Raw genomic sequence first — 14,828 nt, 5'->3', positions numbered from 1 at the left:
CCACTGTATACTCTGAGCTTTCCAAGAGCTACACAGTATTAGTTGGAGCAAGTAACAGCAGTCTACATCCAGGCACAAAGGTAACATCGAGTCCCAACAGCATGTGTGGTGGCTATAAAACATAGCTGCAAAGTCTATGACACTCGTTCCATAGAAAATGGAAATCAATTCAGGTGGGTTCATCACCTTTGACCCCTGGAGTATGAAGTGATGTTATGTGACTTCCAAGGCTACGTCACTAAAGACCATGAGGCTTCTACCTCTGTCACCAGAATGCTAGCTCTGGGAAGCCTGAGCTGCAATGTGAGAAGTCTGACTACCCTGAGGTCACCATGCTGTGAGGAAGCCCAAGCCATATGGAAGCATTCTAATCAACCATCCCAGCTGAACCCAGTCTTTGCGACATACCAGCCCCAGCCCAAGATATATGAATTAAGAAGCCTCCAGAGGATTCTAGCACCAAGCTATTTGGGTTCTCCCGGCTGAGGCCCCAGGCTCTGTGAAGCAGAGACACACCAACCTTGCCAGGCACTGTTCTATTTCTTCCCCACAGAATCCATGAGCCTAATAAAATAATTGTTGTTGCATGGTACAAAATTCTGTGAGTGAGTTACAGCACAACAGCAAAATCAGAATAGCATGTGTTTATTCTCTCTGCTTCTTCAGAAAATAATCAATTTCTACATTATTAACCTTAATTTCAGCATCTGGAAAATGGAACTAATAATATCTACCTCACAGAGTTTTTTGAAGAGCCACTAAAATATAATCATAGTAATAATAATAATGATTAATAATAAACTAACATTTGTTCAGAGCTTCTTCTGTTTCTGGACCCATGTCACGTAACTTAATTCTCTTAACAAACTCATGAAGCACAAAGCCATTATTATCCCTTCTAAGAGTGGGAAACTGAGGCACAGAGAGAAATGTAGTTTTCCGAAACTCACACAGTAAGAGCCAGAATATGAATTCGAAACCAAAGCAGGCTTCCTCTAGCCTCTTAACCACTTTAAAAATCTGCTTATAGACAGTCAACCATAGAAGACAGTGCCTAACACGTATTTAAGCTTGAGCGATGTTTACTTGTTGTAATTATTACTGTTGTTGCTGTCGTTCTTGTTTAAGAATCTGGTAACTAAAAGATACAGACTCGGGAAATACCAGAATGGGTTTTTCCTACTTCCCTGTGTTAGCAACTGCAGGTGAACTTGGCAGTGGTTTGTCCACTGTCTATAATCCCCCCAGAAAATGGGAAGACTATTCATATTGTACATTTCATACGCCAAAAAGATTTCAATTTCATGCTGTACTGAACCTTAGAAACGCCCCCCCCTTAATCCTGTTTTTATTCTAAACCAGTATAAAAACGTTAACATTTCCTAATGGAGTGTGTGTTTAATCATTCCTACCAACCTAATGGCAATTTATGAGAAGTCAAGCAATAGCCAGTAAGATAAGCTTGAAGCTTTGGTTCCAAAAGTTCAATCAGTTAACCTAGGACAGCAATCACTTCCCCAGAATGAATAATGATGTGGAATAATATGTGGATGGAGATAAACCCTTTTTGCATAGAAAATTTATTATCATGTGCAGTATCTCAGCTGGATATGTAAGTTTACCAATAAGGATATGGCTTCATGCATTTTTATCATGGAGCTTTTGATTCTGAGATTTCCAGAGGATTCTGCCTTGAGAAAGGAATCCTTAATGTTTGTATAATGTGTGATGCTCTCTGAGCTGCAGATACGAGGGTGGGAAGGCAGGAGCTGGGCTCTGCAGCTTCTGAAAAGCTGCCACCACACTTTCCCAGGGGTTCTTCATTCCATTTAGCAAGGCAGGGAAAGCTAGCAATGCACAGTGAGACAGAGTTCTTTAAAGAAACGGCACTGAAAATAACCGTCATGTCAATTTCAGCTAATGGGGCACAGTATGGGCTCATTTTAAAACAAGGAGGAGTGGCATGCAACCATTAAGAAAGAAATGCGTATGCCATATGTAAGCATACCCATCCAAGCACAGCCAGGAGTTCTCTGGGGTGAACTCAATGCATCTCTCCCACAGACTTGGAGCTGGACCTCCCACAGACTTGGAGCTGGACCTCCCACTGACCAGATCTCACACAATCATTAAGGAAGTATAATTATAGATGAAATTAGTGAGAAAGTAGCCAAAGTTTTTTTCCACTGGATCTTCAATGACTCCTACTGGCATGAGAGAGAGAGGGAGAGAGAGACTAAATTCCTGAATTCCACTAACTTCCCTTTCACAGGTGCAGTTGAGACAACATCAAGATGCACACACCTGCTTGCCAGCTGACGCATTTATCTGAGATCACCCTTTCAAACTCAGGAGGAAGCAAGCTAGGAAAAGCCCTCTTTCCTACCACCACTCCTGCTGGCTCAAGCAAGATTCCAACTATGAATCATCTACAATGCTTGCCTCCACCGAGAGGATATCCACACTTGGGCATCTGAAGGAAGTTGGAGAGTTCCACAGAAGTCTTTTGGTGCCCACTGTAAGACAAGCGTAGTGGCTCAGAGCACAGATATTGGTGTCATGAAGACCCAAGCTTGAGTCCTAGATCTGCCACCCATCTCTCGTCTCTGTGCCTCAGTTCACCATTCTGCAGAAAGAGAAGTAAAAATGACATCTACCTGAGAAGAGCTGTGAGGATTCGATGGAGAAATGCAATACCCCTGGGCCAGTGAGGTACCTGTTATTTTTTTGATTCTGAAGTATAGATGCTCTGGACCACAGGTTTAGAGTCCCATCCTGCCGTATGTCCAGCATAGAGACAAACCAAATATCTTGGCCTGCAGAAGGCAGCAAAAGCTCATCGTTGCAATAGGTGCTGTCCACAAACATGGTGCTGAAAACGAGCCATACATCTGCCTTTGGAACTAGCACTCATGGCTCTCTCTGACTGTCATGTCCACAAGCCTCTAATTGCCAGAAACCAATGGAAAGAGGAGTTACACGAGTATCAAGAAATAATGCCCAGGGTATTTTTCCATGTCAGACATAAGTTTCTCTCACTTCTTTCTGATTATCGTAATGGTTATCATCAACTTTTGACTCACAGTTTGATCTCCTCCTCGCTTGCTACACACCTCATGCTCTGATCACCTGTAACTCTTCTTTCCTCTTCAAACACCTCACATCCACGCATAACTCCATGCTTTTTGCACACAATGACTGCTTTACTCAGGATGCTCTCATCCCATTCTTTGCCCAGCAAATTTCCTTCAAGGTCCAGATGACAACTTCTATAAGTCATTCTCTGAATCTCCTCAGCCATATTTCTTTACTAACCTGTAGCACTTTACATTAAATTATTGCACTTGTAACACCATTCTGTGTTCAATCAATCACTTGAAAATACTTTTCAAGTACTGTCACAAAACCAGATATTGGCATAGGCACTGGGGATTCAATGACAGGCAAAGAATAGGCACTGCCCTTAAGAAGCCCACAGTCTAATGGGAGCAGACCTAGAGTAAGCTTAGAATCAACAGGAAAGTCCATGGAACAATGAAGCATATAGAACAAGCACATTTGATGCATGACAAGAGGAGTGAAGAAGGCTTTACAGTGGAAGTGAAATCTATACTAAGAGCTAAAGGATGACTTAAACGGGTGAAAATGAAGGCGAAAGCTTGTATGCAGTGGACATTTATATCTCAATATTTGTCAAATATCTGATAGATTGTCCCATGATACTATAGACACCAGACTAAGAAATTAGAGCCAAATGAAACAACAGTTAAGTCAGAGCTTATTTTTATTGAAATCATGTAGATCAGTGAATCTCCAAGTTTAACGGTATATAAATGACTATGTACTATATAGTTTTTTATACAAAATCCTAGACAAGGCAAAAATAAAACTGACATAAAGCATATTTCTTGGGAGGGGACAGCAAAGGGAAACAAGGAAACTTTGGGGGTGACAGAAATGTTCTATACCTTGATGGTATACATGACTGTATATATTTATCAAAACTTATCAATTTAACACTTAAATTTTGTGAATTGTATTGAATGTAAACTATACTTCAATAAAATTTATTTTTAAGGGAGTAATAAAATATTTAATGTGCATAAAATATAGGACATGGCCCAGTATTCTGCATCTTTAATAAGCATCTCTAGCAAATTGGATATAGTCTAAGAACAACCATTTCAGAAACACTCATGGAGTGATCATCTATTCAGAGTCATATTCGGGAAGGTCTCAAGTTGTGCAACGCATGACCCAATGCTTGTTCAAAATGTTATCACCTTGTTCAAAAATGTTATCACCAACATATCTGTGGCCAATATTGTCAGTTGCCCAACTCACCATTTATTCTTTCTTCCATTTTTAGTAACAGAACTCTTATTTTTATCTGGGTACATAGTTCCCTAGCCAAAAGACTGTATTTCCCAGGCTCTCTTGCAACTAGACATGGCCATGTGATTATGTCCTGGCCAATGAGAAGTGTTCTTCAAGATTTCCAGGAAAACTCCTGTAAAAGGAAGAAACGTGACCTTCATCTTCTCTTCTCTATGCCTCCCACTTGCAATGGATGGAGTCCCAGAAGCTATCTTGAACCCTGAGGCAGCATATTAAAGATGGAGAAACACCTGTTAAAAGGAGCCTGAGTCCCTGACGGCTGTGGAGAATTTATAGACTATGTTAGAACAAGCTCAACTCTGGAATTCTTTTACGTTGAAGAGAAAAACAAACTTCTGTCTTATTTTAAGTCACTGTTATTTGGGATGTTTCCACTAGATGCAGCCAAACCTAATCCTGTCTCATATGTGCAGTTTATTAATTTTGTATTTCACACCAAGCTTGTTTCATTATCCAGTGTGCTGGGTGACAGAATCAAACTTCAGCCAACTATAAAAGATATCTGGGGTATGGAGAAAAAGGAACCCTCCTACACTGTTGGTGGGAATGTAAATTGGGGAACAGTATGGAAGTCCTTAAAAAAGCTAAAAATAAAGTTACCACACGATCCTGCAATCCCAGTGCTGGGCATATACCTGGAGAAAACTCTAATTCGAACAGATACACGCACCCCAATGTTCATAGCAGCACTATTTACAATAGCCAAGACATGGAAGCAACCTGAATGTCCACTGACAGATGAATGGATAAAGAACATGTGGTATACATAATGGAATATTACTCAGCCATAAAAAAGAATGAGGGGCTTCCCTGGTGGCGCAGTGGTTGGGAGTCCGCCTGCCCATGCAGGGGACGTGGTCTGAGAGGATCCCACATGCCGCAGAGCGGCTGGGCCCGTGAGCCATGGCCACTGAGCCTGCGCATACGGAGCCTGTGCTCCGCAATGGGAGAGGCCACAACAGTGAGAGGCCCGTGTACCGAAAAAAAAAGAAAGAATGAGATAATGCCATTTGCAGCAACATGGATGGAGCTAGAGATTATCATACTAAGTGAAGTCAGAGAAAGATAAATATTATATGATGTCACTTATATGTGGAATCTAAAAAGATGATACAAATGAACTTATTTACAGAACAGAAATAGACTCACAGATACAGAAAACAATCTTACGGTTACCAAAGGGGAAAGGGGGGAGAGGGATAAATTAAGAGTTTGGGATTAACGTATACACACTACTATATACAAAACAGATAAACAACAAAGACTTACTGTATAGCACAGAACTATATTCAGTATCTTATAATAACTTATAATGGAAAAGAACCTGAAAAAGAATGTGTGTGTGTGTGTTACTGAATGTTTTTGCTGTACACCTAAAACTAATACAACACTGTAAATCCGCTATACTTCAATTTTAAAAATAGTTTAAAAAAAGATACCTGGCCAAAATCCGGATGAATGGAAAAGTCTACTGGGAGTCTTAGTTGACCACAGGACTCATTTTAGTCAACCTTGTGATGTAGATAATTTTTAAAAACTAATTCAATATCAAATTACATTAAAGGAGGTAGAGTATAAAGAACAAAGAAGATGAGCTTTCTGACAGGCTTTTTAGACAATGGATGAAATACTGAATTTATTCTGAACACCTCTTTTGAAGAAGAATGTTGACAAAATTGAGGTGATCCAGAAAGGAATAGAGAGAGTGGTCAAAGGCCTCGGAAGTATCAACTGAAGAATTTAGACCATCTAAACCTGGGAAGGGAATACTGGGATGGGATGATACAGACGATGGGAAGTATCTGCAAAGCCATCATGTTCTAGAACAGTAAGACTCATTCTGTGTAGCTATGGAAGAAGCAAGTAGAACAGGATGTGAGAGTCAATGGAAATCAGCATAAGAAGACCCATCAAACAACAAAAAAAATGAACTGCCTTACAAAATACTGACTTCTCTGACACACTGATTGATTAATTGATTTACACCTCACCTTGTGCCCAAAATAAATATCTAACATTTTAAAGTGATTATGTGATAACACTCTTCTGAGTGCTTTATATGTATAATTCATTTGATTCACACAACAGTCTTAAGTAGTTACTATTATTATCCCTATTTTTATGGATGAGCAAACTGAGAAAGAAAGGTTAAATAACTTGCCCAAGGTCACACAGATAAGAGAATGGATGCTAAGCCAAGATTCAAAGGCAAGAGGGAAGAGATATGGGAACATATGTATATGTATAACTGATTCACTCTGTTATAAAGCAGAAACGAACACACCATTGTAAAGCAATTATACCCCAATAAAGATGTTAAAAGTATATATATATGTATGCCACCAGGAAAAAAAAAAGATTCAAAGGCAAGTGTACTGGCCCTGGAAGCCCACGTGTTCATCACCAGACAGCTACACTGCCTCTTCCTCGCTGAAACATGCAAGGCTTCCTATGATTGTCCTGTTACTGGAGGAGACCATAACAATTAGCTGTCTAGAATGTTAAGGTGACAACTGGGTATGATGGACCTCTGATATCTTCAATAACTTGGGACTTTGGGGAAGCTCAGTGGGATTCTGGTTTTGTGGAACTGCTGATATGCTGGGTTTGTAACATGTAGAATTTGATGTGAATGTAACACAACTGGAAGGTAGAAAGCAGAGACCGAAGAAGGCAGATGCTAAGGCTGAAACCATGAACCATGCAGTGCACACAGAGAGTAGTAGAAAGAGAAACCAGTGGCAGCTAAGCATGGAAGTAGCCTCATGCTCCAGAAGACAGCACAAGAATCTTTCAAAGGGTTGAATAGCTGAGAAGTGTGAGATCTCTGTTGCTTTTGTTTGCCAAGAATCCATTCCCCCTTATTCTTCCAACAGCACCCCGTTTTCCTCTGAGAACCATCCCTCTCTGTCATGTTTTCCTGGTGTGGTTGACCCCACTCCCTGGAGAATCCAAGGCTGCCCGTATTTCAAACCTGGCCAATAAGCATAGCCTATTCCCCTGATCACCACGGTTGGTTTAGGGCGAACAAACATAAGACCCAAGTGGGTCTAATGAGAATCAACACTGAAACGTTTGGTGGAATTATTAGGAAGATACTTCCTCTTTACCACCCCGGGTACCTAAGCCAGTAAGATGAACACATGGAGCTACCAGGGCCATCTTTACCGCTATGGGGAGAGCTTGCCCATAAATGAACCAACACGAAAAAAAAGTAAAGCCAAGGGACTGGCTGGGGCCGGGGGGTGGGCATTTGTACTCCCAGATCCTGCTTTTTGAGTATTTACATATACCCCCTAGATTTTTCATTTATGTGAGCAAATAAATTCTCCTTTTCAGCTGGTTTTTGTCATTTGCCACTGAAAGCGATGGCCAATATATCACCTATGTCTCAGAGATACCTCTTTCTTTATGTATCCATGCCTCTCTACTACATCATAAATTCCTTGAGAGCAAGAAATGTGCTTCCTCACATGGCAGCACCTAGCACAGAGCCAGGCACATTCTTGGTAGAAACAAACGTCACTGAATTATTTCACATCAATTAAATGAAATAATACAGGCAAGAGGGTGTTACAAGCCACAGAGCATTCTTTTACTATTATTTCAAAGACAGATGATATCATAGCCTCTCTTTACGTTTAAAGCTTACTGAATCTGCAGTTCAACCAAGTTCATTAAGAAGAGGTGCCCTCAAAGTACTTTGTTCAGCCACGTATAATCTTAACAATCTTGGCGTACTGCTCTTTCCCCCCCTTCTTTCTTGAATGTACCCTTTAAGGAAATGCAGTGCTGGTACTTAAAATCAAATCTTGGCAAGGTAAATGCTTCCCTTTATACGAAAACAAAACAAAACAAAAAAGACTGAGGAGTAGTACATCATTTAAAGTAATAAAAAAAAACAATTTATTATCCATCTCTGATGTTCAAATGCAAAATGGGATGGAAAATGTCTGTGTATAATGAATTTTGCAACATTTGCTGAAGCCCTGCATGAGAAGGAAAGAAGAAAATGACTCAAAAATAGAAATCTCTTCAATTCCAATACTTTTCACAAAAGGAAGAGTACACACACACACACACACACACACACAAAACTGTATAGTATAATCAGAAATATAATAGTGACAGATTCTAGACAGAAACTAACAATCTGTGATAGGCTCAGTAATGAGAAACTCTCACCATATCTTTCAACTATATTTACCCTTTATATACTCTTTCCTTCCCTGGATCTTAGCAAACAGAAATTTAAAAGTAAATTAAGGGGAGAGGAGGAAACCTCATCCACTATAGCAATTAAGAATGTGGGTTTGGGAGGTCAGGGAAGATGAGAGTCCCTGGACCTGACACTGTGTGACTTCGGGCAAGTCATCTCAACCTCTCTGAGCTTCAGTTTCCGCATCTATGTAAGTGGTGATATAATCATAGGTCGCTGAGATTAAGTCAGAAAACGGCAAAGGGAAGTGCTTACCCCAAAGGAGTGATCACTCTAAATTATTCTTTCATTCTGCGTCGTTTAAACCAGCCACCATGACATCAACAAGACTCCTCTCCGTGAAAGAAGCCACAACCAGAATATCTGACTGCCGATCGTGGCTCTGCTTCTAACTATCAATACTTGTCCCACCTTGACCAAGTTAATTCAACGTCTTGAAAAGGAGTCACTTGGAACCTAAGATCTTTGAGGCTCATTCCATCCGAGAATCGACCTGTTCAGAGCAGGCAAATACCTATATTAAGGGAACAGGCAGACACGTGTCCTGAGCACTGGTTAAATAGTCTCTCCTGTGTCTCCTCTCTGCCCTTCCGGAGGAGGTCTTGAAGGGTGCCAATACTTTAAATACTTCAACCACAGGAAGATGCCAATGCATCTTTGCTCCCCTGTAATCAAAAGGTCTGTGAACTCACACTTGAAATCTCAGAGAAAGCTTAAGTGGAAAGAACATCTTTCAATAACCAACAACATAATCCTCCTCACGTTTTGCCATCCTGACGTTCAGGGAGTCATGCTCCAGAGAGCACTTTTCAGGAAACAATCAGCTTAAGACATCACCCATCCAATTCACTTTGACACTGATGAGCGGTGACACTGTTCCTTAGAAAACAGAAACAGAAATGACAGACCATCGCTACGACAGCCAACTGCTGGGTAGTCTTTTGGGTTGCTTTTTTTGTTTTGTTTAAGTGTGTCATTCACTAAAGAGGAGACAGGGAAAATGGGCAGGTTAGAAGTAGCTTCCTGTCTAATTGGAGGCTTGAGATAATTAGGAGACAATTCTGATTCTTCATCCATTTGTTCACTTATTCAATAAATATTTATTAAGTGTGAGGTTCTGTTCTGGATGCGGAGGATATAGCAGTAAACAAAATAGGCAAGATCCTTGCTCTCAATGTATATACTAGTGGAAGGACACAAACCAAAAATAACAAAGTAATAACGCTGCCATGAACACTGAGGTGCACCTATACTTTCCTGTTAGTGTTTTCATTTTCTTTGGCTAAATATCCAGGAGTGGAATCGGTGGATCATACGGTAGTTCTATTTTTAATTTTTTGAAGAACCTCCATGGAAGCGACCTGAGTGTCCATCCACTGAAGAATGGATAAAGATGCTGTGGTGTATGTGTGTGTGCGTATACACATATATACACCTATATATAATGGAACATTACCGAGCCATAAAAAAGAATGAAATTTTGCCATTCGCAGCAACATAAATGGGCATGGAGGGTATTATACTTACTGAAATAAGTCAGACAGAGAAAGACGAATACTGCATGTTTTCAAGTATATGTGGAATCTAAAAAATAAAACAAACAAATATAACAGAACAGAAACTGACTCACAGAGATGGAGAACAAACTAGTGGTTACCAGAGGGGAGAAGCGTGGGGGAAGGGCAACGTAGGTGAAGGGGATTAAGAGGTACAAACCACTAAGTATAAAATAACCAAGTTACAAAGATGTAATGCACTGCACAGGGAAGAGAGCCAACATTATGCGGAGTATAATCTGTAAAAATATCAGACCCTTATGTTGTACAGCTGAAACTAATATAGTATTGTAAGTGAACCACACTACAGTGAAAATAGTAATAATCAGATGAACGAACAAGATAATCTCAGGCAGTGACAAGTACTATGGTGGAAATAAGCTAAGCAGTACGATAGAAAGTGACCCAGGCTGGAGGGAGCAAGCCTGCAGCCTATGCAGGCAGGTTATGCTCCGAACACTTCTAGAAGGTACCATTCACACCATGAATGAGCGACAAGGAAGAGACAGCCATGCAAAGCCAAGAGCAAAAGCCACTGAGGTCAGGTTTTCTCCAACGGGATGCTATTGGCATTTGGCATGGGGTTGTTTTTCTTGTGTGGGTCTGTCCTGAGCATCACAGGACATTTAGCATCCCTTGACCCTCCCCCGTACCCAATATCTGTAGGGTTCTCTGGGTAGTCATTGGGGCAGCCGAAAATGTTTCCACTGTTTTCCCTAGAGGAAGGGCTACAACTCCCCTTGTTGAGAACCACTGATACAGCAGAGAACAAAGGCCAGGGCCTTGAGTTAGAAACAAGCCTGGGCTGTGCAATGAACAGCAAGCAGGCCAGTGTGCTTGGCATATAATGAGTGATGGGGAAAGAGGCGAGAGTTGACTTTATAGCCATGTATGCTTAGCTGTGGCGTACTGAGTTTGCTTGCTGCCAGCTGGGAAGATTTCATACAGGAGACAGAGGATGAGCAGAGCACAGAAGCCACAGTTACACACACGCTTTCTGTACAGTACCAGGAAAGGGGATACGATTCTATGGGCAATTTGATGACATTCTGCTGCTCTGGTGCTGCAATGAGCAAAGCTGGGAGGAGAGGAAAGTGAGCAAACTACAATATTTCATCAATCCTAAAATGTATCTTTTTATTCACATTTCAACCTAGCTGGAATCAAAATGTGTGTCACAATCATCATCACGTACTGTCACTGCCTAAGTCTGTGCGTCAAAACCGGCAGCAGCCTGGAAGAAAATCCTGAGGGCAAGGATGGAGCACACTTTAAGAAATGCTGTCAGAGCAACAGCCTAGGTGGGATTAGGAACGACAGCACGAAGGACACGCAAGAGGAGGACACTGCGAACTGGGGGTGGCTCAGAAGGGTCCAACTCTGAATAAGAAATGTCAGGAATCCATGGACCAATTTATCTCTTTTATTTTTTTCTGATGTATGAATGCACAAGAGTGATGGAAGATAAATGTACAAGCATAAGGATGCTTTTTCCAATAAATGTGAAATTTTAAAATTCTACATGTAGAAGTACCGTCATGGTTTAATTAGCAATGCTCTCTTCCTAGTGATCATAAGAGTAAGAGTGCACATTACAGATTCGAGGAAATCTGAGAACCTCTACTGAACATCCAGCCGGTGCCAGGAATTTTATATGTGCTATACAGCAAGGAATCTCACAGCAGCAGTCTAAAATCCACAGGACGAACTCCACTTCACAGACATTAATAAGTAACTTGGGCTTCCCTGGTGGCGCAGTGGTTGAGAGTCCGCCTGCCGATGCAGGGGGCGCGAGTTCGTGCCCCGGTCCGGGAAGATCCCACATGCCGTGGAGCGGCTGGGCCCGTGAGCTGTGGCCGCTGAGCCTGCGCGTCCGGAGCCTGTGCTCCGCAACGGGAGAGGCCACAACAGTGAGAGGCCCGCGTACCGCAAAACAAAACAAAAAACAGCAATAGTTTCAGAGTTGACACATCTTAAATTATACTTGGTCTCTTCTCTAATACATATTATCTGAAGGAACACTGCCAGTTGGTGAGTCAAAGTTTTATCCAGGACTTCCCTGGTAGTGCAGTGGTTAAGAATCCGCCTGCCAATGCAGGGCACATGGGTTCGAGCCCTGGCCTGGGAAGGTCCCACGTGCTGAGGAGCAACTAAGCCCGTGCACCACAATGACTGAGCCTGTGCTCTAGAGCCCGCGAGCCACAGCTACTGAGCCTGCATGCCACAACTACTGAAGCCCGCGCCTAGAGCCTGTGCTCTGCAACAAGAAGCCACCGCCATGAGAAGCCCATGCTCACCACAACTAGAGAAAGCCCGTGTGCAGCAATGAAGACCCAGCACAGCAAAAAATTAATTTATTTATTTATTTAATTTTTTTAAAAAAGTTTTATGCAATGGTTTGCTTTTTTTGTTTTTTAAGCCTACAGCACCCGGTATTCCCAGGTGGTCTCCCATCCAAGTACTAACCAGGCCTACCCTGCCTAGCTTCTGAGATCAGATGAGATTGGGTGCACTGAGGGTGGTATGGCTGTAGAGTGCAATGGTTTGCACTTTTATAATAGGTGCACTGTTTTTAAATTGAACTATAGTTGATTTACAATATTGCGTTAGTTTCAGGTGTACAGCAAAGTGATTCAGACAGATGATAGATAGATAGATAGATAGACAGAGTGTTTGATTGATTCAGGTTATTTTCCATTATAGGTTAATACAAGATATTGGATATAGTTCCCTGTGCTATACAGTAAATCTTTGTTGTTATCTACTTTAATATATAGTAGTACATATCTGTTAATCCCATACTCCTTATTTATCCCTTCCCCCTTTCCCCTTTGTTTTCTATGTCTGTGAGTCCGTTTTTGTTTTGTAAATAAGTTCATTTGTATTATATTTTAGATGCCACATATATGTGATATCATATAATAGTTGTCTTTCTCTGTGTCCCATTTCTTTTTCAGGAAAAGATCCCAGGAGAAAACTCCTAATTTCCCTACTTAATTCCTTGGTTTGCTGCTCCCAGCCCGGCTGCTCAGTGGGGCCCCATCTCTCCAGACTCTTCCATCATGCCCCCTCAAAACCCATAGGATTAAAACTTCTTAAGGGTTTACTAGTTATCAATACTGAGAAACAGAAGACACAAAGAAACAAACACTGGAGATTCTCCTGGAATCTTGGCTTGTACAGCCACTTCCCCACTGAGTCTCTGAGTCCTTATTCCTGAAGGTGTTGTTGCTATGACCCTCCTGACCCTGCGCAGACCAGATAGGTTCTTAATGCCCTCTGACACCTTCCTAATAACAAGAAACAGCTTTCAGTTAACCAGGATCCACCAAAGGGTGGCCATCAGGCTAGGCACTTGATATAATTTACCTCCTTTAACCCAATCAACAGCCCTATGACAAAGGTATTATACTTTTCACTTTTTCAATGAAAAAATAAAGTTCCGAGAAGTCAAGCAATTAGTCCAAGGTCACAGAGCTAGGATATGGCAATCCTGTGATTGGAGCCTGAATATAAATCTACTGAAAATCTAATCAAAACAGATGAGTAGTTAATTCAGGTGATAAGTGATGTGAAGTGTATAATGCACATTCCCAGGGTCTCCACATGGAGCCAAACCTCCTCTCTTCAAGCTCACCCCATTGTTTCCATGACGTCTGTAATGCTGAAATCAGATATACTGACTTTATCATAGTAAAGTATGTGGACCAGAGGGCAGACAGCAGAAGCAAGAACTACAATCCTGCAGCCTGTGGAACAAAAACCACATTCACAGAAAGATACACAAGATGAAAAGGCAGAGGACTACGTATCAGATGAAGCAACAAGATAAAACACCAGAAAAACAACTAAATGAAGTGGAGATAGGCAACCTTCCAGAAAAAGAATTCAGAATAATGATAATGAAGATGATCCAGGACCTCGGAAAAACAATGGAGGCAAAGATCGAGAAGATGCAAGAAATGTTTAACAAAGACCTAGAAAAATTAAAGAACAAGCAAACAGAGATGAACAATACAATAACTGAAACGAAAAATACACTAGAAGGAATCAATAGCAGAATAACTGAGGCAGAAGAATGGATAAGTGACCTGCAAGATGGAATGGTGGAATTCACTGCTACAGAACAGAATAAAGAAAAAAGAATGAAAAGAAATGAAGACAGCCTAAGAGACCTCTGGGACAACATTAAACGTAACAACATTCACATTATAGGGGTACCAGAAGAAGAGAGAGAGAAAGGACCAGAGAAAATATTTGAAGAGATTATAGTCGAAAACGTCCCCAACATGGGAAAGGAAATAGCCACCCAAGTCCAGGAAGCACAGAGAGTCCCATACAGGATAAACCCAAGGAGAAACACGCCGAGACACATAGTAATCAAATTGGCAAAAATTAAAGACAAAGAAAAATTACTGAAAGCAGCAAGGGAAAAACGACAAATAACATACAAGGGAACTCCCATAAGGTTAACAGCTGATTTCTCAGCAGAAACTCTACAAGCCAGAGGGAGTGGCATGACATACTTAAAGTGATGAAAGGGAAGAACCTACAACCAAGATTACTCTACCCGGCAAGAATCTCATTTGGATTCGATGGAGAAATCAAAAGCTTTACAGACAAGCAAAAGCTAAGAGAATTCAGCACCACCAAAC

General features: G+C 41.2%; 1 protein-coding gene and 1 pseudogene across 2 annotated transcripts in view; both read right to left on the bottom strand.

The window, feature by feature from the left end:
- HS3ST4 (heparan sulfate-glucosamine 3-sulfotransferase 4) overlaps positions 1-14,828 on the bottom strand; it is a 404,483-nt gene that overhangs the window by 353,478 nt on the left and 36,177 nt on the right. The window lies entirely within an intron of this gene.
- On the bottom strand, positions 12,591-12,708 carry LOC114895105 (annotated as a pseudogene).

Source organism: Monodon monoceros, unplaced genomic scaffold (genome assembly GCF_005190385.1).
Source record: "Monodon monoceros isolate NGI ecotype Baffin Bay Population unplaced genomic scaffold, NGI_Narwhal_1 Super_Scaffold_13, whole genome shotgun sequence".
Lineage (NCBI taxonomy): Eukaryota > Metazoa > Chordata > Mammalia > Artiodactyla > Monodontidae > Monodon > Monodon monoceros.
The sequence above is the reverse complement of the archived record's forward strand: the minus strand, read 5'-3'. Positions and strand labels throughout refer to the sequence as shown.